General features: G+C 32.7%; 1 pseudogene; it reads right to left on the minus strand.

The window, feature by feature from the left end:
• Window positions 1-14,312: 14,312 nt before the first annotated feature.
• Window positions 14,313-16,457, minus strand: LOC11437986 (L-type lectin-domain containing receptor kinase IX.1-like; annotated as a pseudogene).
• Window positions 16,458-16,891: the final 434 nt, after the last annotated feature.

Raw genomic sequence — 16,891 nt, forward strand, 5'->3', positions numbered from 1 at the left:
AAATAGATTTAGGATCTTATGTAATAAGCTTAAAAAGCTTGAAAATTATTGTAATGTATTGTTCATATATTAATAAAAATGAGTTGTTTTTATGTTTGTGTCTTTTTATTTCTGTTTTTTTTTTATTTGCATTTTATTTTACGAATTGTAAAGCTTAAAATTGTAAAGTTCTGGAAAAACACTATTCCGGATTTTAAAATCCAGATACATCTGCAAAATTCTAACAATACAATCCAGAAAACGAAATCCGGACCAAGGGGTAAAAATGAAAAATAAAATAAACAATAGGGCGCGCAAGGAAAGGCATAGGGTGGAAAAAGTAAAACACTTAATATTTTCCTTGATGGATCGGAAGCTTTTATGGCCGATAAGTAGTATTGTTTGAAAATCGCTCTTTTACAACAAAAAACAAACACTCCCAACTGAATTAACTAAAGTACCTCTGCGTGACTTAAATCACGCTAGGTACTTTCAACATGAGTTAACTTATGCAGCGTGAGTAAACTCACGCAGGTTAACCCAATGTATAAAGGGGGATACACATTGTAAGTGGTCCGCCAAATACCTCGTTAATTTGATTAATATTAACCGTTTGATTTTTTTTCTTCCCAAATGACAACCATTAGACAATGCATATCTAGTAGATCTAATAGTGCACCACCAACACCTTACTTTATTCACCTTTCTTCATCTTCTTCTCTCTTTCTCTTTTTCATCTTTATCCCCATCTTCATACATTCAAATCCATAAGTATGGATCAAGTTCAATCAAGTCCAACAAGACCAAGTTCAACAAATCCAACAAGCACCAATTATGAGATGTGACTTTTTTGGTGAGGTCCATACAAATGGTGAGTGTATACCTAAAGGAGGGAGTAAGGAAGCCAACTACATGGGGAAATACAAAAAAGGGAACCCTTACTCAAATACTTATAATCTTGGGTGGGCACAACATCCTATCCTCAAATACTTAAACAACAACACCTTGAATACACTTATTCCCTCTCCTCAAAAACATAGGAAACCTTTAGTACTTGAAGAGTCCTTAACCTGTTTTGTAAAATCCGCTCAGAATAACCATAAACCCTAAAAATATCAGAACATCTGGTTACATATTTTAACAATTTCCCCCTCAGATGCTTCAGAACATGTGGTTACTCATGGAAGTAATTCAAATATCAGAACATGTGGTTACATATTATAAAAATTTGTTTTGTACTAACTTTGTTTTGAAGGAACAATTGCTTGATGAAGAAGTTATCCCTCATTCAATCACAGATGAAATCAAAGTTATGCTAACAATGCTTCCTTCTCACATTGAAATCAGAGATGTAGTTTTTTTCCTCAACAAGGATAGCTCACCATGTTCTCAGGTGTTGGCGCCTTTTTCTTCCAATTTTTTTTTTGGAATATTGTCAAAGATGATGTTTTCAAAGCAGTTTTGGAGTTTTTTTTTCTACTGGTTGGATTCTTCCTGATTTTAATTCTAATACCATAGCCTTGCTTCCAACAACTCCTAATGATATTTCTATGATCAATATAGACAAATTTCTATGGCCAATTTCAAATTTAAAATCATTACTAAAATTATAGCAGATAGACTGGCTACAATAATACATTCAATAGTTTACAAGGAGCAGATGTTGTTCATTCATGATAGAAACATAAAAGATTGACATTAGAAAAGCTTTTGATACTCTTGAATGGTATTTCCTGCTAAAAGTTTTTAGAAGCTTTGGTTTCAATGAAGCTTTTTGAAAATGGATTCTAGTTACTTTAAAATCATCTTTTCTCTCAGTTTCCATTAATGGGAAATCTCATGGTTATTTCAATGCTACTAGAGGGTTCAGGAAGGGGGATGTTGTGAATTCGATGAAAAAATCACACCAATAACAACTTGATGTGTGGAGCAAGGAATAATCAGGCAACCAAAACAAAGTGTATGGAACAATTATAATCACAAGCCACAAGTAGAAAACAACAGCGAGAGAAAAAGAAGAGAGAACACAAAAGAATTTGTTGACCCAGTTCGGTCCAAATTGACCTAGTATGGGGGAGAGAGCAGCCCTCCGATCCACTATATGATGAGTAACATTACAAAAGAGAAATCAATGGGTTATAAGAATAAGTCTCCCGCCTAATTTTACCCAAAGTCCCAGCCTCTTCCCGTAACCAAGAGACTCAATCCTAATAGTGTTTCCCAAGGTGAATCAACCCTCAAAACCTAGTGTTTGTTCCAAAGAGACAAACTCTATACAAACCCTAGTTTTGTTGTTGCCTTTCTAAACCCTTGTTTCAGCCCCCTCTATCTCAAAGTTTGCTATGATACAAGGTCTATATTTATAGTAAAAGTATCGCTTAAAATTTGGAACAAATCTGCACTCAAAATACGTTTCTGTTTTTCGCTGCCAACGCACCATCGTACCACGATGCGATCCCATCGTGCCACGATGCGATCCCATCGTGCCACGATTTTTCCAGTGCTTTGCCTCAAACTTGAAACCTCCAATCGTGCCACGTTGCCTAGCCATCGTGCCACGATTCCTGCAGATCCTGATTTTAAGTTAACTCTAACAGGGGATTCTCTTTCCCTACTTCTATTTTGCTTAGTTGAAGATGTTTTAAGTAGAAGCATAACAAAGCTTGTGAAAGTAGGCAAAGTATAGAGAATCAAAGGGACAAGGAACATCTGAATACATCTCTCTCTCTTTTTATGTTGATGATTTGATTATATACTACAAAGAAGAAAGCTCAGGTTTGAATTCTCTTAAGGATTTATTCAACATATATGCTATGAAAAATTGCTATAATTTCTTTGAAGAAGATATGTAGACTTGTTGATAAAGGTTGTCTCAACATCAGATCTCTAATTAGGCTCAACAATGCAAGTAATTTGAAGTTATCATGGAATATTCTGCATTGACATCTCTTCTAACTCTCATCTTATTTGTCTTTAAATACGAATAAAAGTATTAAAAACATAACAAAAAATATCATATGATGCTCCTTCATCACAACCCCCTAATCTGTTAGGTGAGTTCTCACAACCTAACAACCCAATACCTCTAAAGTCTGTTAGATTGAACAAAATTACTAGATTAAATTCAATAGCTATGACTAGTAGTCAATTGAGATTTAAGTTCATTTCATATTTGATCAAGATACAAAACGCATTAAGCACAAGTAATTCTAAATAAATACTAGAATTGTAAAGTTTATACAACCACATAGTTCAAATAGCTTGATATAAGTTCGTCTAAGACCTAATAAATGAAAACATAGATACTCTTCGCTAAAGCACTATTATTTGGAATTCTTGCATTCCGCCTTCGCACTCCTTTTTCGTTTTTGCGTTTAATGCATCAAAAGCTCCTAACCGATGAAAATTTTAAGATTCGAGATTGTATGATGGTTTCAATTTGTGTGTTGTGTTATTAGATGGATGAAACTTCTCATTTATTTTTGTATTGTGACTTTGACATCAGTTTATGGCTATGGCTTGGTTCCAAATTGAATTGCTTATTTTCTTTCTCATCCGTAGCTGTTCTCCTGGAGTGCATTCCCCTAGTCTCCCTACTTGTGTGTGTGTATGTATGTATGTATGTGTGTGTATATATATATATATATATATATATATATATATATATATATATATATATATATATATATATATATATATATCTTTTTTTTTAATTCTACATATGAGTTTACTTAAAAAAGGGACCTGAAGATAAATTTTTTTTGGCGAACCATAAGTCGAAGAAATTTTTTAGAAAGACTAAAACTAAATGTTGACATATTTATAGGGACCAAAAATATATTTAACCCTATACAAAATAAATAAATATTTAATAGAAACATTGCATTATTTTGGGTATTTAGAAAATACACATGAATTTTTAAAATTTTATCATACCAACTTTCTTATATAAAGACATAAAAATTTACTTCAAAAGATACATGAACACATAAAAATACTACATTAATGTTGATAATTTTTGCATATAAAATAAACAAATATTGAATAAAAAGTCTACATTAATGTTGATAATTTTTATTTAATATCTTTAAACATTTCAAATTACTAACAATATAAAAAATGCATACGGGTGATTATGTGTCAAAAAAACATCCCTGCACCACCTCTTTTCGGTGAAAGACGAGGATAAACTTAGAGATAAGATGGATTTTAGATGATTAATTTAACATATTACCCTATTGTTCGAAAAAGAAAATAAAAAAAGTCAACTTTTATATATATATATATATATATATATATAATAATGCAATAATATTAATAGTTACGACAAATCTCATTAAATTCAGAAACCGATATTTGGAAACATATAATTAGTCCAAAAAGAAAAAGAAAAAGAAAACGCATCATAAAGGGATTGAGACACAAATGGAAGGCATGCACCGGAGGATGCATGAATCATGACAAACTGTAATTAGTATTCATTAACTCATCAAATTTACTTTTGCATTATTAGAGTTGGATTCAATCCCAAGACCTTCAATTAAGCTTAAAGAGATCCCTTACCATCTTATTCATATGCTCATGTATGACTCATCAATTTTTAAATGAATGAGTTTGACACAAATTAATAAACATCTATGTTTCTTAAACAACATGCATAGGAAATCTACATTTGTTAGAACAAATGAAAACTAATACACAAATAGGAGATATCACAATCTAATCAACTAAATATGTGATTTACTCATGATTAAAAAGACTTGTCAACAACACTAACAACAAAGTCTTATCCCACTGTGTAGGGTCTGCTACATGGATCAAATTACACCATAACATTATATCATAGACTTAATTACACTTTTGGTCCTACCATTTTGATCAACTCACGAAAATGGTCCTATCTATTTTAAATTGAACAAAATCGTCCTTAAACTATATGTTTTTTTGCAGTTTTAGTCCTATCTCCCTATTTCCAACTCCAGAAACGCATAGAAATGACATTTTTAGTCCAACCACCTATGCTCAACCATGAAATAAACAAAGAATAAAACATGTGGGTACAAGGAATCTACTTTATTAAGCACACTAACCTAATTTCCGAGACATGTTACATACCTGAAACATGTCTTAGAAATTAGGGTTTTTCTTGGTTTGTGTGCTGAACGAAGTAGATTCCTTGTACCCACATGATTTATTCTTTGTTTCTTTCATGGTTGAGCATAGGTGGTTGGACTAAAACTGTCATTTCTGTGCGTTTCTGGAGTTGGAAATAGGGAGATAGGACTAAAACTGCAAAAATTATATAGTTTAGGGACGATTTTGTTCGATTTAAAAGAGGTAGGACCAATTTCGTGAGTTGGTCAAAATGCAAGGACCAAAAGTGTAATTAAGCATATATCATAACTGAATTTGGATCAACTCATTAACCTCTAAATCTTTCCAAATAGTTTTTCTAGGTCTTCCTCTACCTCTTTTTATCCGACTCTACTCCATCAGATTAATTAGACTAATAATAATTTTTTTTCTCATTATATATAATAATAAATGATAGAAAATTAGTAAAATAATTTTAAAAAAGATAAGAAATAATTTAAAAGTTACAATCGTCTATGGAAATATCTATTGAGTCTTAAACTTGTTCACACTCCACCATCAAATATTTTTCATTAAAAATATTATTTTTCTTATTATAAATAGCTATTAAGTCTTCAACTTATTCACACTCCACCATCAAATTGCTTGCTCCCCTCCCTCTCATGGAAAATGATGATTGGGATCTCTTTTCTATTGTGCGTAGCTGCAAAGCTACCAACTTTTGTGAAACTGCAACGCCAACCCTACCAATCAGCACCAACACAATCACAAATAACATCATATCCCCTCACAACACCATGTCATATTGCTTCGATGATTTTACACTTACCCAAGAAAATAGCACAATCCCAATATCCCCACTTAAACCAAATGACTACATCGAACTAGATAAATTGATCATTCGTTCCAATGTCACAAAAATTATCCCTATCCCTACTACAAGCGATATCCCAACCCCCTCAATCACTACCACCACTAGCCCCACCTCGTCGACCAATAACACAATTATCACCACCCCCTCAACCATTACCATCCCTAATCACATCACAACTGATACCATCACTAACACTAGTTCTCATGGATCAGATCAAAATTCTACATTTTTTTATTTTCCAACACTCATTGAACAACAACAGATGCAACCAAGTGAGTTCACTGAGTTAGAAAAATGGATACTCCAATTTAATCCCACAACAACTATCCCGATCTCCACTATCACTACTCCCAACCCCACTAGTAGTACCCCCATCACCTTCACTACCCCCACAACGACTATCAACACCCCAATCACCATTACCACTATCATTCCTACCACCACCACAACCACAACCATGACTAACTATGAGGCAAATGGAATCAATCAATATTCAACCGTTTCTAATTTCCCAATGCTCGTCGAACAACAACAGGTTCAAGCAAACCAAAATAGAGTGTCTGTTTTTGACTCTATTTCCTGCATTAAGACTACAACGACCAATTTTCACCCTGAACTCAACCATCCATTAGTTCCAGAAGAACCTCAGAGAAATCATAATCAACTACCGATTCTACTACCCCAAACCAGTTCTACGGTGTTACTAAGTACAAATCCGAAACATAAAAAATTTAAATCAGGAAAAAGGTAAAGAATTGATTCCTACTATTTAATATATTTTATATTGTAAATATATTTCATTTTATTAAAATTATTAAAATATTTTTACATAACTCATGTTTACCGAAAATCATCTTTTTCTTGTAGAAAAAATAATAACCAAGTGATATTGGTGAGCTATGTGAAGGCAGATAGGATTTCAGAAGATTCATGGAGATGGAGAAAATATGGACAAAAACACATTAAAGGGTCTCCACATCCAAGGTTTTTTATTCATAAAAAACTCTAACATTATCATAATTTTCTTTTTTCTAATATTAACACAATGGTTTTAATTAGTGACCACATGCATTTTGATCATTCCAATTGAAAAGAGTTTTAGTTAAATGTGACAAATATGGTCTTGATAGCGGTTGCGTTTTCTTTTCAATTTCGAAAGAATAAAAAATTGTTACTCTCTTCTTTTCAATGAGAGACACATTTGCAAAATATATATATTTTTTTTGCAAAGTAAATGTCACTTTTAATTTTCTATGTAACGAGATTAGTTTTTACTTTAATATATATTTTAAGACTTTGCATATGTATCATTTTTTTGCTTTTAACCTCTTCGATTTTTTGTTTTTGTTTTTGACTATCATAAATATTCCCCCTTTGTTCTTTAATGCTTGATATTTTTTTAGTCCATGCAATTTTGTTTTATATTAAAACTGGTTCCTTTAATATTAATTTTAACCCTTATATAATGGGTTAAAATCAAATATTTCAACATGAATAAATTTTGCAGGGACCAAACAAAACAACAAACACTGAAATAAAAATGTGGTATATTTGAAAAAGCTAAACAAATTAGAAAGACTAAATTTTTAAAAATTATATATTTTTAGGGAAAAAAACATATTTAAATCTCACTTATTTTTCAGAATTGTAAAATTTAATGAATATTAAGTGCATCATTCACATGTCTATATCTTTCACTTTAGAATTGTAAAACTCCTATTTTCCCTTACATTTACAACATTTTTTATTATGTATTATTTCACGTATCGTGGGACGGAGTCGGATTTTAAATATTTTTTTGAAAGCATCGCCTATTTATATATGTGTCTATATGATTTTAGATATTAAAATGTTACGATTTAGTGATGTTTGATATAAAAATAATCAATCAATGACTTTGCAGGAGCTACTTCAAATGTAGTAGTTTCAATGATTGTTTAGCAAAAAAATTAGTGGAAAAAATAAACACTGGAGAGGACACTTATGAAGTGACATATATAGGAGAACACAATCACAAAAAACCAGCAAATAATCGGAATTCCATTGTTGGTACCTCCTGCTGGAATATCTCATCAAATTCAGGATTAGATGTTGTTCGAGAAGTTGGATGTTGCTCAAATGTTAGAAACTTGCAGGGTTTTCCTGGTGAATCAAACATGCCTTATCTCAAAAATGAAGTTATCAAAAATGCTGGAAAATTGGATTCATCTGACATGATAATGGTGCCATTTGATGAGCTAGAGAGAGAAAATTCTAATATTTTTTTAGATGAATCAAAATTAATTGAAAGCTCGAATGAAGACGACATTTTGATACCAAACATGACAAATATGTTAGATGATTTCTTTTTGAATGTCAACAACATCAACAATGGTTCTCCATTCCGCTAGTTGGGTTTAACCCAAATAGTTTTTCCGGTTTGAGTATATTTAGTTTTGAGTCATCCTCTAAATAATATATGATTCAATAAATCTTCTGAGTAATGTAATATGACACAAATTAATATATGAATCAATAGTTTTGAGTCGTCCTTTGCTTAGTGTGATCAATCGCCAAATTTAATTTTATTATTTAATTTAAATAGTTTCAATTAAATAATATAATAATTGTGCAGGGATCAAAAATATTTTTTTTTTTACAGGACTAAAACCAAAACGAGACATATTTGCAGAGGTTAAAACCATATTTTAGCCTATATGATAAACTAGGGAGGAGTACCTAAATAACTAATTTTTGAGGGATCACCCCTCGCTGACTAAAAAATGAAGTGAAATATGTATTTCAATGCACTAGAAAATATTCCTCAAGAAAGATTAATTATATAAAACAAATTTTTATACTAGCATCGAAACTTGGAGTTTTTACTCAAACATGAGAAGAAACTGTATGTTCTTGATGGGCCAGTTCCTGATGTGGAACCACCCACTATACTTTAAAGGATGCAAGACATGCTTATAAGAAGCATGTTGACGATGCTCTAGAATTTAGTTGTATCATGCTAGCAACTATGAACTATAAGATTCAGAAGCAACACATGTGACACCTCAAACCCTAAATAACATATTTAAGGTTTATATATAAGTAAGATAGCATAACGAGGATATAAATACGAGTCTAATTATTTTTCAAAAGGTAAATGATATCACGGCCCATTTACATAATCTTCGATTGAAGATTTCAAATTTCATTATAATAAATTTTGGCTTATTTATAGGTACACATGTAAACTACAATACATTCATTACAACCCGATGTCACCTACTAGAGCAAACAATGTCTTAATAACAAAAGAGGAACATAAAATAATTTTTTTAAGAGATAACCTGAAAAAAAACAGCGATTTTGCAATTGAAGGTCCAAGGCAAACAAATAAAAATAACGAAAGGGGTGAGTTTCAAAAACATATAACAATATCAAACAACTGAGAAGAACATGCAAGAAATAAAATTGAAAACATATCATATTACAATACAATATTTAAAATCTTAAAGAATATAATATATCACCTAAATTCACATCGGTCAGAGAACCATCAAAATATAACATTCAAAATTTTCATGAATATAACATCATATTTCAATCCCAAATAGTCAAAATAAAATAATTAAAAAATAACATTCAAATTCTTCTAGAATATAATATCATAAACATACTCACATTATTTTATAGTTCACTACAATGTTGTGTATGACCTATATTCCATACTTCACTATTTGGTACCATTCTACTATGAAGTACTAAGTTAGGAGTTCGGTAGTACTATGCCACCACATGGGTGAACCGACATTTCAAGATTTGACCAATCCTTATGAACTATTCACATTGGCTGATGGACGAATTGGCAAGTACACCAAATCATAACAAGTAATAAAATGATAAGTTTGTCGTCTTCACAAGGATTGTCGTTCAACTTAGCAATAAGAGGAATATATTAGAAGTAAAAGCAAATAAAGGGATAATGGGGTTTTTAGAATTTTAATTGTTATGTCTAATGCGAGATTATGTTGTTATGATTCAGAATTATAACGGTGATTAGAGAATCCTTGAATCCCCTCTCTTTTCTTTGTTGGAATTCATGCGGCTAATTACTAGTTTATGACCAGTCTTGGATTTAAAAAAGTAGGATATGACCCCGTGATGTAGCAATGGAAGTTTTAATTTTATATCGCCGCAATTTAACCAGTTATAATTGCAACGTTCCCTTAAGATGAGTTAAAACTCTAAATTCATACTAAGATTCGATTAAAAGAATTTAATGAAGAAACTAAGGAATTTACTACTGTAGGGTTTTAAATCTTATAATCCATCTATAGATAAGTTTCATTGTTGGTTTGTAAAAGAATTAGAAACAAACATATACAAATTAAATTTGACACTTGAATCTTAAATTGAATAAAAAACTTTATTAATTGAATCTATCAAATAAGAAGAGGTTCATCCTAGAACCCTAATCAAAGGTTTAGTGGCACGTGACAACTGACATCATCATAAAATAATAGAAAAACATACCATAGAGAGAACAAGAGGAGGAGGACAAACATACCCTGCGTGAATTTTGCATTTTTCGTCTTTTTTCGAGCGTTCTTCCATCTTGAAATGCAATGGAACTTGAGATGAATTTTTCCCGACTTGTATTATCTTCAAAAACTTTATAAGAACTATTGATCTTCAATATTTGATATACTTGATCCTCCACGTGATGTCTTGTTTTGCTGATTTACATGATTTCTCACTAAAAAGACTCAAAACACCTATGGAGTCTCATGATTTAGGATAAACCTAAATTACAACGACTAAAATGAAAATAATACAAAATGTTCCACCAACCATTGAGATCAACTAGGATTGGAGTGTTATACCCTGATTTTGGACCTAAAAATACTTGTTCAAATTTCTCTTCACTGATATTTGTCAATTCTCTGTTATTTTACTCTGAATCTTTACTCTCTTTTTAAACGTATTTTACTGCCTCTGTCTGTCTTTTCTTGCATTACAAGTCATTTAAGAACTCTCTGAAACATCGTATTACATTTTCTTGCATTTTATTTCAGAAATCATACAAAAGGGTATTTTGGTCATTTCCTGCAGTGGAACCCATTTTAGTCCCTGTGTTTGCCTCTGAGTCTTTTCAACTTGCCTGTACGAATTATTGTTGAGTCTTTGTTTAAAAAATCATTTCAAAAATTGCATCTGAGTCAGTTTGAGTCAGTTTAGTCCCTAGGGGCATTTTGGTCTTTTCCGCTCAAAATTTCGGCAGAGAGGTATTTTAAAATACCTCATTTTTGTAGCTGGTTCATTTTAGTCCTTTTGTTGATTTTATTTTTGGTTTCACTTTACGTTTTTTCAAATTACCAATTTTAGTCCAATTTTATTTTTAATTGCATTTTAGTCCCTGAGACAGTTTCTAAAATTGCATTTTTAGTCCAAAACATTTAAAAATTTCATTTCAGTCCATTTTTTTATTATTGCAGTTTAGTCCTTTTATTTTTCCTTTTTGCAGCAAGGTCCTTAAGTCCAAAACAGATGTCATTTTTTCATTGGTTCTCAGCTCCACATGTCAGCTATAAATATAAACACAGTGTCAGAAATTTCCAGATCAGATACACAATCACTGCCACATCACAGAAACAGATTTCAACTTTCTCTCTCTGTTCAGTTAGATCTAAACAGAAAAAGTCTCAAGAACAAAGAAAAAACCCTAGAAATTTCCAGAGCTAGAATCCATTGAAATGGCTTTGATTCTCAGAGATTCGTCAAGGAATCATCATCATTGAATCGTTGCTCTGCAATTCAAGTGTGAGTCCACCACTGAAAGCGGCGAACTCAAGCACGATCGCAGAGGCTTTCCCGGAGACGAAGAAGAGGGACGAAAATCAACATATCGAACCTGTGAAGAAGAAGAGAGGATCGGAACAGCAAGAAACCAAGCCAGAATCAACGGAACAAGATTAAAATCAAGCTTTCCTTGAAGATCCGGTTCGGAATCACCAAGAAAACCACAGGTAAAACTCAAACTTCACCTTTTTTTTCCGCAAGAACAGATAAAAAAGGAGAATCAAGTGTAAATCTGTAGGATTCTAGAAGCACGTAACCAAAAAAGCACAAAGAACAAAGAAAAACTTCATTCAAAACCGCAACTTCAAACTCAGATCTACTCCGGTTGAAATTCTTTTTCAAAAAACTAAGCTCAGATTCATGCATAGGAGAAAAAAGGATGTTTGAAAATGTAAATTTTTTTTTGAATCGGAGCAAGGAAAATTTTCCGGTGGCCGCCCACCGCGCCGGAGAAGCTGAGCATGACCGGAGAAGACGACCGGATTCTAGAGAGAGGTCAGACTCTCTCTCTCTAGAATCCAAAGAAGAGAGAGGTTTTTTTGAGGATTTTGTGTTTTTTTGTTGAAACTCCTTTTTATATACTCCTCTGTTCCCACGCGCGCGCGTGCATGCTCTTGCTATGCTCCTTCGTATTGTGAACCATCAGATCTGAATTGTTCCAAGATCTGATGGCTGTTGTGTATTTGATTTTGTTTCCTGTGTGTGATCTTTTGTGTGGAGTATGTTGCATCTTCTGTTTGAACCGTTAGATCTTTGATCTAACGGTCACTGCGCTTCCTGCAATTTTACACTATCTTTTGTGCTTTTTTCCGGACCCTTGGATCTTTGATCCAGTGGCTGTGATGTGATCTTGGGAGCTAGATCTGGACCTCTGGATTCATCCAACGGTCCAGATTAAATCCTGCTGAGCTTTTTTTTAATTGCTTTTTAATTGTGTTTTAAATACTTTTTTTTACATTTTCTTGGTGTTTTATGCTTCTAAAAAGTTTCTAAAAATATTTCCCTATCATTTTAATTTTTCCTCTAAGTATTAGAATTTATTTGCTTATTTTTGCATTTATTTTCTTTACTTTGTTCTTTAATTTTTGCTCATTAAATTCCATATATGTTCTTGATGCATTTTTACATATTGTGATATTTTTGCATGCGAAATAATGTGTGGAAATATCCCTAGGAATATGATATAATGCTTGGCTTGTGTGTACTCCTATGATCCTCACATTGTAGCTTAAATTCAAACCTTTCAAAAATGGCTATAATGAGGGAATTATAGGTCATATGCATATATGAGTGTTATACCTAAATTCTAGGTGTATTTTTTACCACTTTGTTTCATTGCATTATCTTCTTTCTCTTGTGCTATTCAATTCTATATTGCTTGCATTCTTTTTTATCATTTTGTACTTGTGTTACTAACTCTTATGCTTCATATCTCACTCATTCCATAAGCACCTAATCTTTGTACCCTCATTGCTCCTAGTTTAGGTCTTCTTTTTGTATTCATTTCTATGCCAATTGGTTTGTAATAAATTTAGTTAGTTTAGTTTAGTTTACATTCTTGCAAGCCCATAGCATGTATCTAGGACTCAATGTAAAGGACTATGGACACTATAAGTGATGTACACCGACACAAGCACCGACACGCACACACGTTGCATGCTTACCGTTTAGATGTATGCTTAGGAAACGCGATTTTTAGACAAATGCCAATTTTCAAAAAAAAAGAATAATAAACCAATTCCATCACTCAAATCTTTTTTCCAAACAAACCTTGGAGTCAAAACTCCATTGAAACTTTTTTTCCTTTATTTTCTTAAACAAATCCAAATGAATCCTAATTCCTACTTAGACTTTTTTTTTAAACAATTGAACCAACCATTCACTATTTTTCTCTCTTATGCCTCTAAGGCATCTTTCTCTTCTTCAAAGCCATTTTTCAACCAAAAACTAAAATCAACCAAACACACACAAAAACAATTTTCGAGAACGAACTACGTTTGGTTTTGATCCCTTAAAAGGGTACGTAGGCAATGAGTTAAAACTCCTCCAAGCCAAGTAAAATAAAATCTCAATCATCTTCTTCCCCCATTCTTCACTCAAATAAAACTTCTTTTCTTTCAATAAGTAGGCAATAAAAATAAAGCGTAGAAATAAACTTAGGAGAACGGTTCTTATGGAATACCATAATCGTTCCGGGTGCCTAACACCTTCCCGTAGCGAAAACGACCCCCGAACTTAGAATCTAAGGGTTTTTTCTCAATTTTGCCCTTCCCAAGAAAAAAATAGAGAATATCAAAGATTGAAAGGTTCAAGCCTAATTTATGACTTGACACCCGAAAATCGCGATAACATGGAGGAAATGTTGGATATATAAAAGAGGTGATTCATATATCTAATGTTTTAAGGTTTCAGGTAAATATGTGTTGTTGTGAAACATGACATCAATGGAAGGAATGAGGGAACAACTATAAAACTATGATATTAATAGCAAAAAAACTTGTGAAAATAGGGTTCTAGAGTCCAGCAGAAATTATGAAAACTCTCTAAAATATTATTGAATGAAAAAACTGTCTGTTAGGTTACAACTGTTAAGCTTAAATACTAGGGAAATAACAAAACCCTAATGGGCTGAAACCAAAATAGAAAATAAAACATAAATTATTAAAATTGGACCAAAATAAAAATACTATGGAAACCCCTGCATCGAAATTAACGACCATTCTCTAGGCTTGTGGTTATGGAAGCTTCTTCTGAGCTTATAGGCGTTGCAGGAGCAAGATAAGTTGCAACAGGCTTCTTTGGTGGAAGATTTGGCAATGCAACCTCAAAATTAAGCACTTGAATTGCTTGCACAATTGATGGTCTTAAACTTACATCCGGATGAGCACACCATAATCCAACAATCAACAAAAACTCTACTTGTTTCTCATCAAAATCCTTTTGCAAATTCTCATCCATAGTCACAAGTAGTTCTCCTCTTCCATAATGATCCCAAACCCAGTCAATTAATCCCTTATCTTCACCTTGTTCCTTCATAACTTGAACAGCTTTCTTTCCAGTTGCGATTTCCAAGGCAACAACCCCAAAACTATACACATCTGACTCTTTGCTAGTCTTACCTGTACTTATATATTCCGGAGCCATATAGCCTAAGGTTCCGGCAACCACTGTTGTTTGGGGTCCAATCTCATGGTCCATTAGCTTAGCCAACCCAAAGTCACCAAGCTTAACATTGAAACTAGAATCTAGCATAACATTACTTGATTTAATATCCCTATGTACCACACACCTCTCCCATTCTTCATGTAGATAAAGCACACCAGAGGCCAAGCCAAGTGCTATTTTGTGCCTTACAATCCAAGGAAGAGGTGTCCTTTTACCAAATAAATGAGAATCAAGACTACCATTTGGCATGAACTCATAAACAAGTAGAAACTCACCTTTATCATGGCACCATCCCAGAAGCTTCACAAGATTTCTATGTCTCAGTTGACTAATAACTTTAACTTCAGTTACATACTCTTTCTTTCCTTGTCTTGACCCTCTGGATATTTTCTTCACAGCAACTTGTAAATCTAAATCAGCAAAGTAACCTTTAAAAACTGCTCCAAAACCACCTTGACCCAACTTTCTATCCTTAGAAAAGTTATTGGTTGCCAACTCAAGTTCTTTGTAGGTAAACCTCCTTGGCCCTGCTCCTCTTTCAAGGTCATCATTCATTGAAGTCAAATGCATAGCCTCTTCCTTTTGCTTTTCACTTCCTCTCTTTTCCTCTTTAGTATTACATATGCTACCAATGCTCCCACTCCTATAATTACAGCCCCTAAAGAGACTGTTAGTATCACAACTAATCTTGTATCTTTACTATTACTATCATCACTTTTCTCCAAATTGGAATTAAATTCCCATGACAAAAGATTATTTAATTCTCTTATGTTACCTATTGAAGCAGAAAATCCTATGGTAACCCATTCAGGCAAAACCTTCATTAAATCAATTTCATATGAAAGGCTAGTTTTTTCTTCTGGATTTGAAGTTCTTTGGTATTTCCAAGATACTGTTAAATTCTTGGTTGTAGAATTGAAACTAATCCATACCTCAGCAATGTCTCCACTGTGTAGACTAGCATTCCAAGGTGTAAACACAGATGACATGATTGAATTAACGTTGATTCCCACATGCTCGGTTGTCTCACCCCATTCACCATTGGGAAAAGAATCAAACTCCACAAGAACAATTTGGTTACTAGATGAAACCATGGTTGTCATGTTAAATAGGCCCATAAAAGCAGTAGCTGAATTTGGTGGAATATCAAATCCAAAAGGAGCCAAAAAAAATGCAAGTCCATGACCATGCCTAGAATTATTTTGAGTGTCAATGATAAAAGTGTAATGGGTTTTGAAATCAGTGACTTGACCTGTTTTTGAATCCCAAAGTAACACCTTTCTGGAATACATGGCCCTTCCAACTTGAAATGGATACTTTTCATAAATGTTAAAATCAACCTTTCCATCTCGTGGTGCTGCTGAACCTTGGTAGACTATGTTTGCATCATTAGGATTAAAACTGGTAATTTGGAAGTGAATTGAATTTGAAGGGAAAGTGAAGAAAATAAATGACAAGAAGAAAAGGGAAACGGTATAGAAACTAGGAGCCATGCCTTGAACTGCATACATTCTTGACTTGTAAGTATATAAATATAAATAGAAAAATGTTATGTAGTAAAAGGAAGATTCCTTAAAAAAAGTAGTAAAAGGAAGAAGGCAATGAAAACAAATCCAACAGTACAAAACAACATATATGTTGACATTTTTTATTATGCTAGTTACCTAGCATTGAATGGGTACGAAACCTATATGTGTATATATACCCAACTTTCCACTCTTTGAAAAGTAACATCAATGAGATGAGATGAATATGTTCCCAATTCCAACTTCGAAACATATATATAAATAAATAAATGTTTCATCTATTTTAAAATAAATGTCTATTAAAAGTTAGGTTAAAGATGTTTTTAGTCTCTATAAATATGTCAATTTTTTCGTTTTAGTCCTTCTAAAATTCTTCTTCAACTTTTAGTCCTCTAAAAGTTTTTTCATCTTCACTTTT

This window comes from Medicago truncatula, chromosome 8 (assembly GCF_003473485.1).
Source record: "Medicago truncatula cultivar Jemalong A17 chromosome 8, MtrunA17r5.0-ANR, whole genome shotgun sequence".
NCBI lineage: Eukaryota > Viridiplantae > Streptophyta > Magnoliopsida > Fabales > Fabaceae > Medicago > Medicago truncatula.